This window comes from Hyla sarda, chromosome 2 (assembly GCF_029499605.1).
Source record: "Hyla sarda isolate aHylSar1 chromosome 2, aHylSar1.hap1, whole genome shotgun sequence".
Taxonomy (NCBI): Eukaryota; Metazoa; Chordata; class Amphibia; order Anura; family Hylidae; genus Hyla; species Hyla sarda.
Window position 1 is genome coordinate 242657705 of NC_079190.1, and position 14482 is coordinate 242672186.

The 14482-nt window shown below is 39.7% G+C and overlaps 1 protein-coding gene across 4 annotated transcripts in view; it reads left to right on the forward strand.

Annotated features, from left to right (window-relative positions):
- SRRM3 (serine/arginine repetitive matrix 3) overlaps positions 1-14482 on the forward strand; it is a 462774-nt gene that overhangs the window by 231335 nt on the left and 216957 nt on the right. The window lies entirely within an intron of this gene.

The following is a 14482-nucleotide window of genomic DNA, read 5'->3' on the forward strand; positions in this document are numbered from 1 at the left end:
CAGCCCACGCAGGCAGCATGGGAGACAATGTGCCCACGGCCAGCGCATGCATCTGGAGCTCAATGTGTAACACCTCTCCTGCTCTGGACAGTTTCTAACATGAACAGAGGTGTCAGCAGAGAGCACTGTGGTCAGACAGAAAGAAAATTCAAAAATAAAAGCACTTCCTGTGGAGCATATAGCAGCTGATAAGTACTGGAAGGATTAAGATTTTTTTAATGGAAGTAATTTACAAATCTGTTTAACTTTCTGGCACCAGTTGATTTGAAAGAAAATGTTTTTCAAGGAAAGTACCCCTTTAAGGCAGTTATGAGGGTAATTTATTATTCGCTGATGGTCCAGGATTGTAAAGGGGTAAATGGCAAGTTGCCTCAGCTTCTCTTTTTCCCCTGCACTGACCATGCAAAGAAAGAGCCACAGCACAGAGAACCCTTTGAGTGTCTAGGTACTGGAACTTACCATGGTGAAGAATGCTTTATTTTCTCTCCAATCTCAGATTATTCATGTGAGTTAACTCTAAGGGGGTCGTTCCCATCAGAAAAAGCAACTGTCCAGTGTACTACCTCCTATTATCAACCCTGTTTTGCCTGCAATTTCAGTTCATTGCCACCAGATTTCTACTACATGCCACATGAGCAGTTCTGCATATTAGAGATTTGCAGATAACTTGGCTTCTTAATATATTAATTAAGTGTTCATTTCTTTGCCAACGTGCGGTAGATTCCCTTGATAATGTGCATTTTCTCTGACTAATTAGAATATTCTCTAAAACATCTACTTCAGACACTAAGTAAATTCTCTCTCCGCTGCATTTCTTATAACCACATTGGTGAGCAGTTATTAAGTTGAGAACCAGACACTTTTTGAATATTTACTAAATTTACTTAAGTACCATCAACTGAAGCACCATAGAGTGCCAGTGTGTGCAGACCCTCCAACGACAGGCATATTAAAAATAGCTTAAATGTATTAAACAAATCTTAATGAATCTTTGAATGTTATTCACCCCAGGTACGTTGCTTACATTCATTTTATTAAATTATTCTTGTATTTTAACTGTCAGGTAAAACTTAGTTATTATTGACGCACTAGTGATCTTGTTACAATTACATCTATCAAAGGGTTAGATATATTAGGCAGCAATTGAACAGTCAATTATTAAAGTTGGTGCATTTGAAGCAGGAAAATGTGTGTGTGATCTGTGTGACTTGACTAGAGCCAAAATGTGATAGGTAGAGAACTGGGTCAGAGAATTGCCAAAATGGCCAGTCGGTCATGTGAGGTTCTTGGTTTGCAGGAGTCAGCATCAGAATACTCCCAAGGAAGTACCTCTGGTGATCCAGGGGCAGGTTCATGGTGCCACTGGCCTATTTATGCCCATGGTAAATGGACTAGCTCATGTAGTCCAGTCTCACAGAAGAGCTAACATACTACATATTACTGAAATAGTTTAAGCTGGATATGGTAAAAGGTGTTAGAACACACAATGCATTATAGCTTGCTTTGTGTAGGGTGTAGGTGTAGACCAGTCTGTCCATTTTGATCCATTTCCACTGCTTAATGTGTCTACAGTGGGGGGTGTAACATCAGAACTGGACCATGAGAGGGGTTTTATGAATGGTGGCATGGTTTGACCAATTACATTATCTTTTACATCATGTGGGCAGTTAGGTGTATGTGTGCCACGATGTATCATGGGAAGAAGGCAGTGTAATACTCTGGGCAACGCTTTGTAGGGAAACCATTGTGTAGATATAGTTGATCTAATTGGAGTGTTAAAAAAGATTTGGCTTTTAACTAATTATTGCTTTAGATTTTATAAATCTTGTACAGTCTGTTACTATCATAAGACTAATAAGGATCATTGAATAGAAGAATAACCAAAAACAATAGTGAAGTTCAGTTACGCTATAATTTAAGTCATTTTCCATTATTATAACTAGAGATGAGCGAACTTACAGTAAATTCAATTCGGCACGAACTTCTCGGCTCGGCAGTTGATGACTTTTCCTGCATAAATGTGTTCAGCTTTCAGGTGCTCAGGTGGGCTGGAAAAGGTGGGTACAGTCCTAGGAAAGAGTCTCCTAGGACTGTATCAACCTTTTCCAGCCCACGGGAGCACCTGAAAGCTGAACTAATTTATGCAGGATAAGTCATCAACTGCCGAGCCGAGAAGTTCGTGATGAATCGAATTTACTGTAAGTTCGCTCATCTCTAATTATAACATTTATTTAGTAACTTAATATTCAGTCCAATGTCTTCATTGTTTTTAAAGTATTTTATATTCATTCTGGCTTTCTTCTTTTGTACTTATTCCCCATAGGAATACATTTCCGAGTGCTTGTACTTAAAGGGATATTCCAGGATTTTTTTTTTATTTGACTATGCTACAGGGGCTGTAAAGTTAGTGTAGTTCGTAATATAGTGTCTGTACCTGTGTGTGACGGTTTTCTCACAATTCTTATGTGATTTTCACCCCAATATTTATGTGTAACAGCATACAAAATGACTGTTGTCTCAGATTTTTTCCAAGGTTGCAATGCGTCCGAGACCTGACTCACTAGTCAGCTGATGACAGGGAGCCTGTCTGCTTCAATGGGTGGAGCGATCACTTGGTGGGAGAGAGACCAATTTGCAACTAATGTAACAGCTGTAGGCACCCTGATTGAAAACCACAGGTCTTTTGAATGGATGCAGCTCAGTTATGTTTCAATGGGTGGGGTGGCTGATGTGTGGGAGTGAGGAAAATGGAATTATGGGATTTGTAGGCAAAGAAGAAAACTCAGACAGGAAATACTAGTTCACAAAAAGCTAGCCACAGTGTTATGGTAATCTCACAACATAGCCATTTAGCCCCAAGACAAGCGCAGATCCTTCCTAAGCATGTCCATTACTGTCTGCCAGGTACGTACTAAAATCACTTTATGGTGGATAACCCCTTTAAACTTTTCAAAAGAGATTTCTATTCCTGTTTAGTGTTTTCTTAAGAAAAAGTATTCCAGTCTATTTGATAAAGTGATAAATTGTGAATGGGGAAATCTGTACTTACAGTGTTAATGTCAAACTAATGCATTTCTATTTTATGTGTTGAACGAAAAGAGACCATATTATGATAGCAATATCTCCTTAATCTCAACAACCCTACATAGTGACAACATTCTTTACCAAAATACTACAGATTTTTTTTCTCCCCACAAAACTATCATCTGTTGTTGGTTGAGCTAGATTCTTGTTGCATTCTTTTGTGTAAAAAGCCTGCTCAATGACAGCGAAGCACTAGGTTCTCGATCCTTTTCTCTCATTGGATGTTTTAATGAAGACATACTATTACAGGTTCTCAAATAAATGTTTTTCAGTTTTGAATTGCTATTTTTCTAGTCTGACTTCCAACATTTTCCAAAAAAAATAATATATATAGTGATCCCTCAACATACAATGGCCTCCACATACAATAGTTTCAACATACAATGGTCTTTTCTGGACCATTGTAACTTGAAACCAGACTCAACATACAATGCTACGGACAGTCCAGTCTGCGAAAAGTATAATTGGCTGGAAGATCTGACCGATCAGAATGGGCATTCACTGGTAAAACACCTGTAGTATGCACTGAATTCCTGTTTGGTAGTGCCCCCTACAGTACAGGGAGGTATTACATGTTCAGTATTATTCCTTACCTGTGCCACAGTTAGCTGCTACTTTGGACACCAAGTAAGGTGGCTCCATTTTAGTTTTTTAGGACATTGCGTGGACTGTACAGGACCCTGAAGAAGCTCCTGTCCTCTACATAGACAGTGATTTACAGCTTCCAGCAGCTCTTTCTTACTTTTATATGTAACTAGTTGAGTACCCGGCGTTGCCCGGTTTTTCTTTCCTAATCCTTGTTGGGGAGGAAAATCAACAAAGGAGGAAGCTTTTGACTTCATATGCAGTCCTCATATATTGTTGTCATATTCCAACCCCACATCCCGACCTCCTATCCCGACCTCCTATCCCGTCCTCCTATCTCGACCTCCTGTCCCGACCTCCTATCCCGTCCTCCTATCCCGACCTCCTATCCCGATCTCCTATCCCGTCCTCCTATCCCAACCTCCTATCCTGACCTCCTATCCCGATCTCCTATCCCGACCTCCTATCTCGACCTCCTATCCCGACCTCCTATCTCGACCTCCTGTCCCGTCCTCCTATCCTGTCCTCCTATCCCGTCCTATCCCGTCCTCCTATCTCGACCTCCTATCCCGTCCTATCCAGTCCTCCTATCCAGTCCTCCTATCCTGTCCTCCTATCCAGTCCTCCTATCCCGACCTCCTATCCCGACATCCAATCTCAAGCTCCTACCCCGACCTCCTATCCTGACCTCCTATCCCGACCGTATTGAAATGGCTCCAGCCGTACGGAAATTATATGGGAACATACATTTCCCATTGATTTGAATGGGACTTTAAACAAAAACCCTGACCCTCACAAATGGGGTAGTTAAGGGTTAAATTAACTATCCTATATTTTAAGTGGACATATAAGTAACATGTGACCAAGTATTATGGAAATATCTCCAGCCGTTTGGAAGTTATGCAGTAACATATACGGTATTTCCATTGACTTGTATGGGACTTTAAACATAAGCCCCGCCCCTGGCAAATGGGGGTGAGTAAGGGTTAAATCACCTATCCTATGTTTGTTGTTGACATATAAGTAACATGTGTGCCAAGTTTCATGTTAATATCTTTAGCCGTTTGAAAGTTTTTGTGGAACATACACACATATATACATACACACACACACGTTGAGTTTTATATGTATAGATGACTTGCTTTATCTCTACTAGATATCTACTTATTTTTGTTTAATCCTTTGAAAATCAACAAAGGAGGAAGCTTTTGACTTCATATGCAGACCTCATATATTGTTGTCATATTCCAACCCCACATCCCGACCTCCTATCCCGACCTCCTATCCCGTCCTCCTATCTCGACCTCCTGTCCCGACCTCCTATCCCGTCCTCCTATCCCGACCTCCTATCCCGATCTCCTATCCCGTCCTCCTATCCCAACCTCCTATCCTGACCTCCTATCCCGATCTCCTATCCCGACCTCCTATCTCGACCTCCTATCCCGACCTCCTATCTCGACCTCCTGTCCCGTCCTCCTATCCTGTCCTCCTATCCCGTCCTATCCCGTCCTCCTATCTCGACCTCCTATCCCGTCCTATCCAGTCCTCCTATCCAGTCCTCCTATCCTGTCCTCCTATCCAGTCCTCCTATCCCGACCTCCTATCCCGACATCCAATCTCAAGCTCCTACCCCGACCTCCTATCCTGACCTCCTATCCCGACCTCCTATCCCGTCCTCCTATCTCAACCTCCTATCTCGACCTCCTATCCCGACCTCCTATCCCGACCTCCTATCCCGTCCTCCTTTCCCGTCCTCATATCTCGACCTCCTATCTTGACCTCCTATCCTGTCCTCCTATCTCGACCTCCTATCCCGTCCTCCTATCCAGACCTCCTATCCCATCCTCCTATCCTGTCCTCCTATCCCGACCTCCTTTCCCGACCTCATATCCCGACCTCCTATCCCGACCTCATATCCCGACCAGTAATATGTGTACCAGGTATTGAAATGGCTCCAGCCGTACGGAAATTATATGGGAACATACATTTCCCATTGATTTGAATGGGACTTTAAACAAAAACCCTGACCCTCACAAATGGGGTAGTTAAGGGTTAAATTAACTATCCTATATTTTAAGTGGACATATAAGTAACATGTGACCAAGTATTATGGAAATATCTCCAGCCGTTTGGAAGTTATGCAGTAACATATACGGTATTTCCATTGACTTGTATGGGACTTTAAACATAAGCCCCGCCCCTGGCAAATGGGGGTGAGTAAGGGTTAAATCACCTATCCTATGTTTGTTGTTGACATATAAGTAACATGTGTGCCAAGTTTCATGTTAATATCTTTAGCCGTTTGAAAGTTTTTGTGGAACATACACACATATATACATACACACACACACGTTGAGTTTTATATGTATAGATGACTTGCTTTATCTCTACTAGATATCTACTTATTTTTGTTTAATCCTCACTTGTATCTATTTTTGAATGACGTTTTGGGGCTTCAGAATAAATTACCAGGTTTCCATATAGTAATGGTTTCAACATACAATGGTTTAAACATACAATGGTCATCCTGGAGCCAATTATTATTGGAACATGAGGGATCACTGTGTGTGTGTATATATATATATATATATATAGTCCTCTTTGGAGCTGTGAAGGCATGTATTTCAAAAATGTCTGGCCAATCACAGCACAGCACCTAGTCCTCTCTGTGATGCCAATGCTATGACATAGTGCTGGAGAAAGTTTGCTGGGAAAGGCAGACTGACACTGTGTCACTACAGAGAAGGAAGTACACTAAGCACTGAACTTCAGCTGCTGCTTAGTAGAGGGAAAGCCTTGATTTGCCTTTTACAGATAGTGTAAACACTTTGAAGGATAGAGACATGCTGTTAGAAGCAGGTACGCAGCCTGGGCTTTGCTTCTTTTTTTTCCATCATGTTGTATCTAGAGACTGATTTCCCCAAACAACAGACGGTAGACAGCAGATGGCAGAGAATTAATACACCTAGTGGCCTATATTTTAGAGGGCTTTTTTCTGACGTAAGGAGTATTTTGGGGTAAATGAATTTATTCACAAAAATGTTAGAAATCACATAGGTTAACAAACGAAGGGAAGTTGTGTGAATTTACAGTGCCTATTTAAACTTAGTAGATAGTACCCAACCTTCCTGCAATGTAGCAGAAGTTTATATGTGTACTTGTAAGAAGATCGGCAGCCTTCCCTTTTTAGCCTCTGAACAATGCTGTAAGAGCTTATGTGTTGGACAGAATCTGGATCTTTTGAGGCACTGTTTAACTCACTTGACTAAATATAATTTGTGAGAGATGTAAATGGTAATATGAATTGTCAAGAGAAAAAAGCGCCCCCCTTGTCCATGGACTCATACTACATCTTTTTGTTAAATGGGGCTGATCTATAATACGAGACTCCCATTATTAAGAGTGGTGAAGTTTCTGGGTAAAAGTAGACATTCTAATCTCTGACAACCATGTGATTTTAAATAAAACTTTTACAATTATTATAAATGGCTTCATGTAGTTACTTTTGAGATTTTTCTTAACAATATTAAAATATCAAGGCATTTTCACAAACAATATAAAGTCCCTGAATTGACAATGGATGCAGTACTTGTATCTTCAGATTGAAACAAGTGGAAGATTGGAAAATAAAATCATTTATTACTTTTACCCAGAAAAACCTATGGAAACTTTCTATACCTTTCCTATTTAATGTTAGATTTATTTTTTAAGGGGCAAGAACATCAAAGAAGAAAAGTTACGATGTCTTATGAAAATGTTATATACTTATAAATGTCTTTTTTTATTGTTTCAGTTTACTGTGCATATGGAGCCAGGAAATAACAACTTTATTGTCCCACATTCAGCACGGGACTAAATAGGCATACACAAATAATATTTGCGTAGGTTAAGCTTACTGAAAGCTATATTTAGTCAGCTCTGGAATAATCTTTGGTACTGCCCCCTGTAGGCTTAAATAAATATAAGCTTGAACAGTAATTGTACATTGTTAAATTGTTGTAATTGTTCTGTTAAATTAATTAAACTTTACTTTGGCTTCTATTGGGCAATATTTTTTGGATAGCTGAATAGGGCCCTGTACTTTCTATGGCCCAGAGTTTTTGCAACCCTTTTGCCTTAGTGATAAGTGAGAGCCTCAGTAACTGGATTGATCACACATTCTGACATATCTCAGATCTTTTAATGCAAAGACAATGAAAGTTGTTTCAGAGAAAACTTGTATTTCTTGCAGATGTAGTGGTCTTCAAGAGTTCGCAGATCTGGCTATTCTGTTAACATGAGAATAAATCTAACAGATAATTCAACCAATTTGACAACTGAACATTTGTTCCCTGACAAATTTATATTAGCGAAAACCAATTGATTTTACGCTATTCACCTGTGCAATGCCAGTGAAAAGTCATTTGACTTTTTGAAAATGATTTTACTACCAATGATCAAAATGTAATAAAAGGGTATTTACTTTGTCATGTCTAGTCAATGTCCACAAGTATCTTCTACAATGAGCCATTCGTATTTCTAGAAGTAATAATAGAACACAATGTAGATTTCATACGTAAATACATTGTTAGTATGATGATACTTTATTTTACATGAGGCAATATTATTATATAAAGTAGATGGGAAACTAAAAAAGACTCAGCTTGTCAGGAAAATTGTAGCACACCTAGAAAGCTACAACATTTCTGGGCATATTCAATTCAGAGGTCAGAAATGTCACCTTTATGTAGAATTGGAATGGGTTTTAAGTTGCGAAATTTGAGTTAGAATTCTGAGCCTCAAAGGAAATGAACAGCAATTTCAACATTTCCCTTCTGAAATCAATCTGTAGAACTATATGTTATTTCGCTCAGGTCTAGAGATGTCTGCATTTTTGTTTCCTGCAGAGATTATTGTTCTTTTATTGTATTTTAGATTTTAGCCTGCTTATCAAAGTAATTATATGGTGTTTGAGATCACATTGGTTTCCCTTAACTTTAATTCTATTGTATGGTTGTAAACAAGAGAGGAGTAACCTTGTGCTCTTCAGCTGTTGCTAAACCTGATACCCGTTGATGCTTTAAAGGGGTACTCCATTGGAAAACATTTTTTTTTAAATCAACTGGTGCCAGAAAGTTAAACGGATTAGTAAATTACTTCCATTATAAAATCTTAACCCTTCCAGTACTTATCAACTGCTGTATAATCCACAGGAAGTTATTTTCTTTTTGATTTTTGAATTTCCTTTCTGTCTGACCACAGTACTCTCTGCTGACACCTCTGTCCATTTTAGGAACTGTCCAGAGCAGGAGAGGTTTGCTATGGGGATTTGCTCCTACTCTGGACAGTTCCTAAAATGGACAGATGTGTCAGAAGAGAGCACTGTGGTCAGACAGAAAGGAAATTAAAACAAAACTTCCTCTGGAACATACAACAGCTTATAAGTACTAGAAGGATTGGATTAAGATTTTTAAATAGAAGTAATTTACAAATTTGTTTAACGTTCTGGCACCAGTTGATTTAAAAAAAAATGTTTTCCAGTGGAGTACCCTTTAAGAAAATCCATGCTTGCAAGCCATGCTTCAGAATAATTGTTATCAATAAGGGAGAAAAAAGAATTATCAAATCTTTGTAACTTTTTTTTTACCACATTTCACTTTTTGGTGTTCCCTTCAATTTGATTTATTTTAATACAATTATATTGACATTATATATTATCAATTAAAAGTGCTCAGGCAATAACATAAAATAAATAGCCATTATTGCACCATGACCATTAAGTTTCTTTCACAAAGGTAAGAAAAAAGATCTGGTCTACTAGAATCGATCAGTCTGCGTCAGCATTCAGTCAGGATACGTTCCCTTTACCCATAAAGGAAGTCTGACTGGACGTCAATGTTGCAGCCCGATCATTCACAGCCAGCCTTTCATAGATGTCATTCCTCCCCCAAAAAAAGAACATTGTGTGATGCATATAAATGTCAATTGGTCTCCAGATGTCTTAGAGTTAGATATAAAGTGAAAGGATTTTCACAATTTTTTTCATATTGCCATTTTTTTTTTAAATAAATTGATGATTTGCTATTTAAACACTTCCTTCTATTTAAACACTTCTGGGTTTAATAAATTAGTTATGTTGATCTTTTCTCAGTTGATTTGCCATAATAAGTATATTCTTTGCCTCCATTTTTATTCAGTGATACAGAGAACTAAACTTCAAGTAAAATAAATTTGCAACAATGATTGGTAAAAGTGTTCAAATAAACAACGTCTCTTTCTCTCTATTGAACCTATGTAATGTCTTAGAAAGAGCAAATTGGCATTGGCAGTGTAATTTACTTTATACAGATTTATATTATTCAATGGATGACAACGACCCTTCAGATTTATAACTCCAGATGCTCTTTTCTTGTCATTTATTGCCTTTTTAACAAGTGCTATATGTTATGCAAGTTTTTTTTTCTTTTATACTGATTGCTCATAGGAATATATTTTACATTGTTTTATCCTAAATTATGTGTGGTTTAATCCCATTTGTTTTCTGTATGTAATCTTATCACTAGTCCCTCCCAATCTAAAGTTTAGCTCACAGCCCTAATAAGTTGATCCTATAAATATTCATTGTTTTAGTCTTCCCAGCATGTATTTGTGTTTTTGTAAGAGTCCATCCACATCTCAATTTGCCTAAATTTGGTCAATTTCTGTAATGTACTGTATACTGTTTCAGTATGAGATTTAAATGTCTTTATAGTCCTGCACAGAAATAGTACCGTATATACTCGAGTATAAGCCGACCCGAATATAAGCCGAGGCCCCTAATTTTACCCCAAAAACCCAGGAAAAGTTATTGACTCGGCTATAAGCCTAGGGTGGGAAATACATCATCCCCCCATGTAATCATCCAGACCCCCATCATCATCCACCCCTTCATCATCACCGCCTGTCAATCCCTTCATCAGTGGTCTTCAACCTGCGGACCTCCAGATGTTGCAAAACTACAACTCCCAGCATGCCCGGACAGCCATCGGCTGTTGCAGGTTTGAAACCTCCGGAGGTCCGCAGGTTGAAGACCACTGCGGCCTTCGTCATCATCTAGCCCCCCCTCCCCTTTTGTTTTGTACTCACCTCCCCTCGGCGGGAAGTTAGGGTGAGCTGGTCTGGGCCATCTATGCTGCAGGGACTGTCCGGTGGGGATGGTGCGGGATGTCCATTTTCACAGGGGGGTTCCACGTGCGTCGTCGTCAAGGCAACATCACTACTCCGGGACCAGGCCCAAAGCGTGGAGAAAAGGCTCCCCTGGTGAAAATGGACAGCCCGCAACGACTAATCCTCCCCACGCTCCCTGCAGCATAGATGGCCCAGACCAGCTCACCCTAACTTCCCACCGAGGGGAGGTGAGTACAAAACAAAAGGGGGGGGGGATGTGCTGGATGATGACGAAGGCCGCAGTGGTCTTCAACCTGCGGATCTCCGGAGGTTTCAAAACTACAACACCCAGCATGCCCGGACAGCCGATGGCTGTCCGGGCTTGCTGGGAGTTGTAGTTTTGCAACATCTGGAGGTCCGCAGGTTGTAGACCACTGGTGAAGGGATTGACAGGCGGAAAGTTCACTCGAGTATAAGCCGAAGGGGGCGTTTTCAGCACGAAAAATCGTGCTGAAAAACTCGGCTTATACTCGAGTATGTACGGTATATGTTCGGAAAATAGTCTGAACATAGTCACTAGTAGACTACATTTGGTCCTTTTAACTTACTATCAGGAATATTCCACAGTTTACATCAGCATACCCTTTTGCCAAGTTGCTGACCTATGCTGGTAATGTTATGAATGCTTAATAAATGTTTGTTTTTTCTATTGTTCAGCTAGTAATGAAGACCAGTAGTTAATGGGCTTAAGAAATAAATGCTTACTATTCTGAGCCAGATATTTCTATAATGGTGCCACATTACTTCCCCTACAGAAAAAATAGAATTTGTAATATATGGTTTATCATGCAGTAGAGGAAAGTAAAAACTCAGATTTAAAACATTTGTTCAGTGAGATTTATATTTAAAAGATTTTTTTAAGGTTATGTTTCTTATTAACTGGAATTCATTATGTTATAACTTGTAGATTTACTAGAATTTAGTGAGTGTTTTATGTTATTAATGGTATGATTAAAATTAAAATTAAAAAGACAACCCTGACTGTAGAAACTGTGATTATTGTTATGGCAACCCCAGCGGTGTTGTTATTACTACTCTATTAGTTACAGTTAAATAGGCTCTGAGGAACAAATCAGAAAGAATTCTAGATTAGGGTGCTTTCACACACCATTTTGAGCCTACGGCTGCAGAATCCGGCTGGTGGAGGAGAAAACCGTGCACTCCTGTACCCCAGCCAGACCCTCGCTAAAAATCTATTGGCTTTAATGAGCCGACCAGAGTCACCGTTTGACTCCAGTTGGCTCATTTCTGCCCTGTATACGGTTTTGTGGTACGGCGGGGGGGGGTTTACGGGGGCAGCATATGTTTGCTATGGGGATTTTCTCCTGCTCTGGACAATTCCAAAAATGGACAGCAAAGGTCAGCAGAGAGCACTCTGGCCGTGACATCAGAGAAATCCAAAAAGAAAAGCATTTCTTGTGTAAGTACTGGAAGGATTAAGATTTTTTAATAGAAGTAATTCACGAATCTTTTTAACTTTCTGGCACCAGTTGATTTAAAAAAAAAAAAAAGTTTTCCACGGGAGTACCCGTTTAAGGCTTTTATTGTTTTGTTAGCCTGGGCACATTAGGTAAAAAATAAATCATTTGACAACCCTTTTAAATTAAACGGAATCTGTCAGCAGGTCGGGGAGGAAATTGTATCGATACCTAGTACCTTGGTTATGAAATTTGCATGATTGAGTAAAATGTGGTTTTATCTCCTGGCCAATAGTATGACAATTATCTAGTGAGGGGGCTGTTTTGATTGGGTGTATAAAGCCCCCTGTATTGAGTTCCTCAAGGATAATGAGGAATATGGCTAGAGCAGTCATATATCACTGAGAGGAGGGAACAGGTAAGCTCTCAATACAGAGAGTTCATGGCACCTAAGAAGAAGGGCCTGTCTTCTGGGCACCTACTGTGGCAGCCAGAAGATTACATATTATTATTCTCAGTTATGCAACTTTACACTTCCTTACTCAACCTTTGTATAAGGTTGGGAGAAGATCTAATGGCTTAAAGGGGTATTCCAGGAAAAACTTTTTTTTATACATCAACTGGCTCCAGAAAGTTAAACAGATTTGTAAATTACTTCTATTAAAAAATCTTAATCCTTTCAATACTTATGACCTTCTGAAGTTAAGGTTGTTCTTTTCTGTCTAAGGCTGGGTTCACACCACGTTTTGTTAAATACGGCTCCCGTATACGGTTGGGAGGAGGGGGGCGGGGCTTAATAGCGGCGACCATGTTTAGACCACGTTTTTGCCTGCGGTCGGGAAACCGCATACGGCCGAAAACGAAGCCGACCGGAGGCTGCGGTTCACTCCGGTCGGCTCATAGACATACATTAAATACGGTTCCCGAATACGGCTTAGTGCGGGTGCCGCGATTAAGCCCCGGCCCCCCTCCTCCCAACCGTATACGGGAGCCTTAGTTAACAAAACGTGGTGTGAACCCAGCCTAAGTGCTCTCTGATGACACCTGTCTCGGGAAACACCCAGTTTAGAAGAGGTTTGCTATGGGGATTTGCTTCTAAACTGGGCGTTTCCCGAGGCAGGTGTCATCAGAGAGGACTTACACAGAAAAGAACAACCTTAACTTCAGAAGGTCATAAGTACTGAAAGGATTAAGATTTTTTTAAAGTAATTTACAAATCTGTTTAACTTTCTGGAGCCAGTTGATATATAAAAAAAAGTATTTTCCTGGATAACCCCTTTAACCCCTTAAGGACCAGGCCATTTTATACCTTAAGGACCGGAGCGTTTTTTGCAATTCTGACCACTGTCACTTTAAACATTAATAACTCTGGAATGCTTTTAGTTATCATTCTGATTCCGAGATTGTTTTTTCGTGACATATTCTACTTTAACTTAGTGGTAAAATTTTATGGTAACTTGCATCCTTTCTTGGTGAAAAATCCCAAAATTTTATGAAAAAAATGAAAATTTTAAATGTTAATTGTTCGGTGGGCGCAGTAGAGGGCTCAGAAGGGAAGGAGCGACAAATGGTTTTTGGGGGGCATGCCGCATTTAGGAAGCCCCTATGGTGCCAGGACAGCAAAAAAAAAAACATGGCATACCATTTTGGAAACTAGACCCCTCAGGGAACGTAATAAGGGGTAAAGTGAACCTTAATATCCTACAGGTGATTCACGACTTTTGCATATGTAAAAAAAATATATATTTTTTTTTACCTAAAATGCTTGGTTTCCCAAAAATTTTACATTTTTAAAAAGGGTAATAGCAGAAAATACCCCCCAAAATTTGAAGCCCAATTTCTCCCGATACAGAAAACACCTCGCATGGGGGTGAAAAGTGCTCTGCTGGCGCACTACAGGTCTCAGAAGAGAAGGAGTCACATTTGGCTTTTTGAAAGCAAATTTTGCTCTGGGGGCATGTCGCATTTAGGAAGCCCCTATGGTGCCAGAACAGCAAAAAAAAAAACACATGACATACCATTTTGGAAACTAGACCCCTCGGGGAATGTAACAAGGGGTAACGTGAACCTTAATGCCCTACAGGTGTTTCACGACTTTTGCATATGTAAAAAAAAAAAATTTTTTTTACCTAAAATGCTTGTTTTCCCAAAATGTTTACATTTTTAAAAAGGGTAATAGCGGAAAATACCCCCCAAAATTTGAAGCCCAA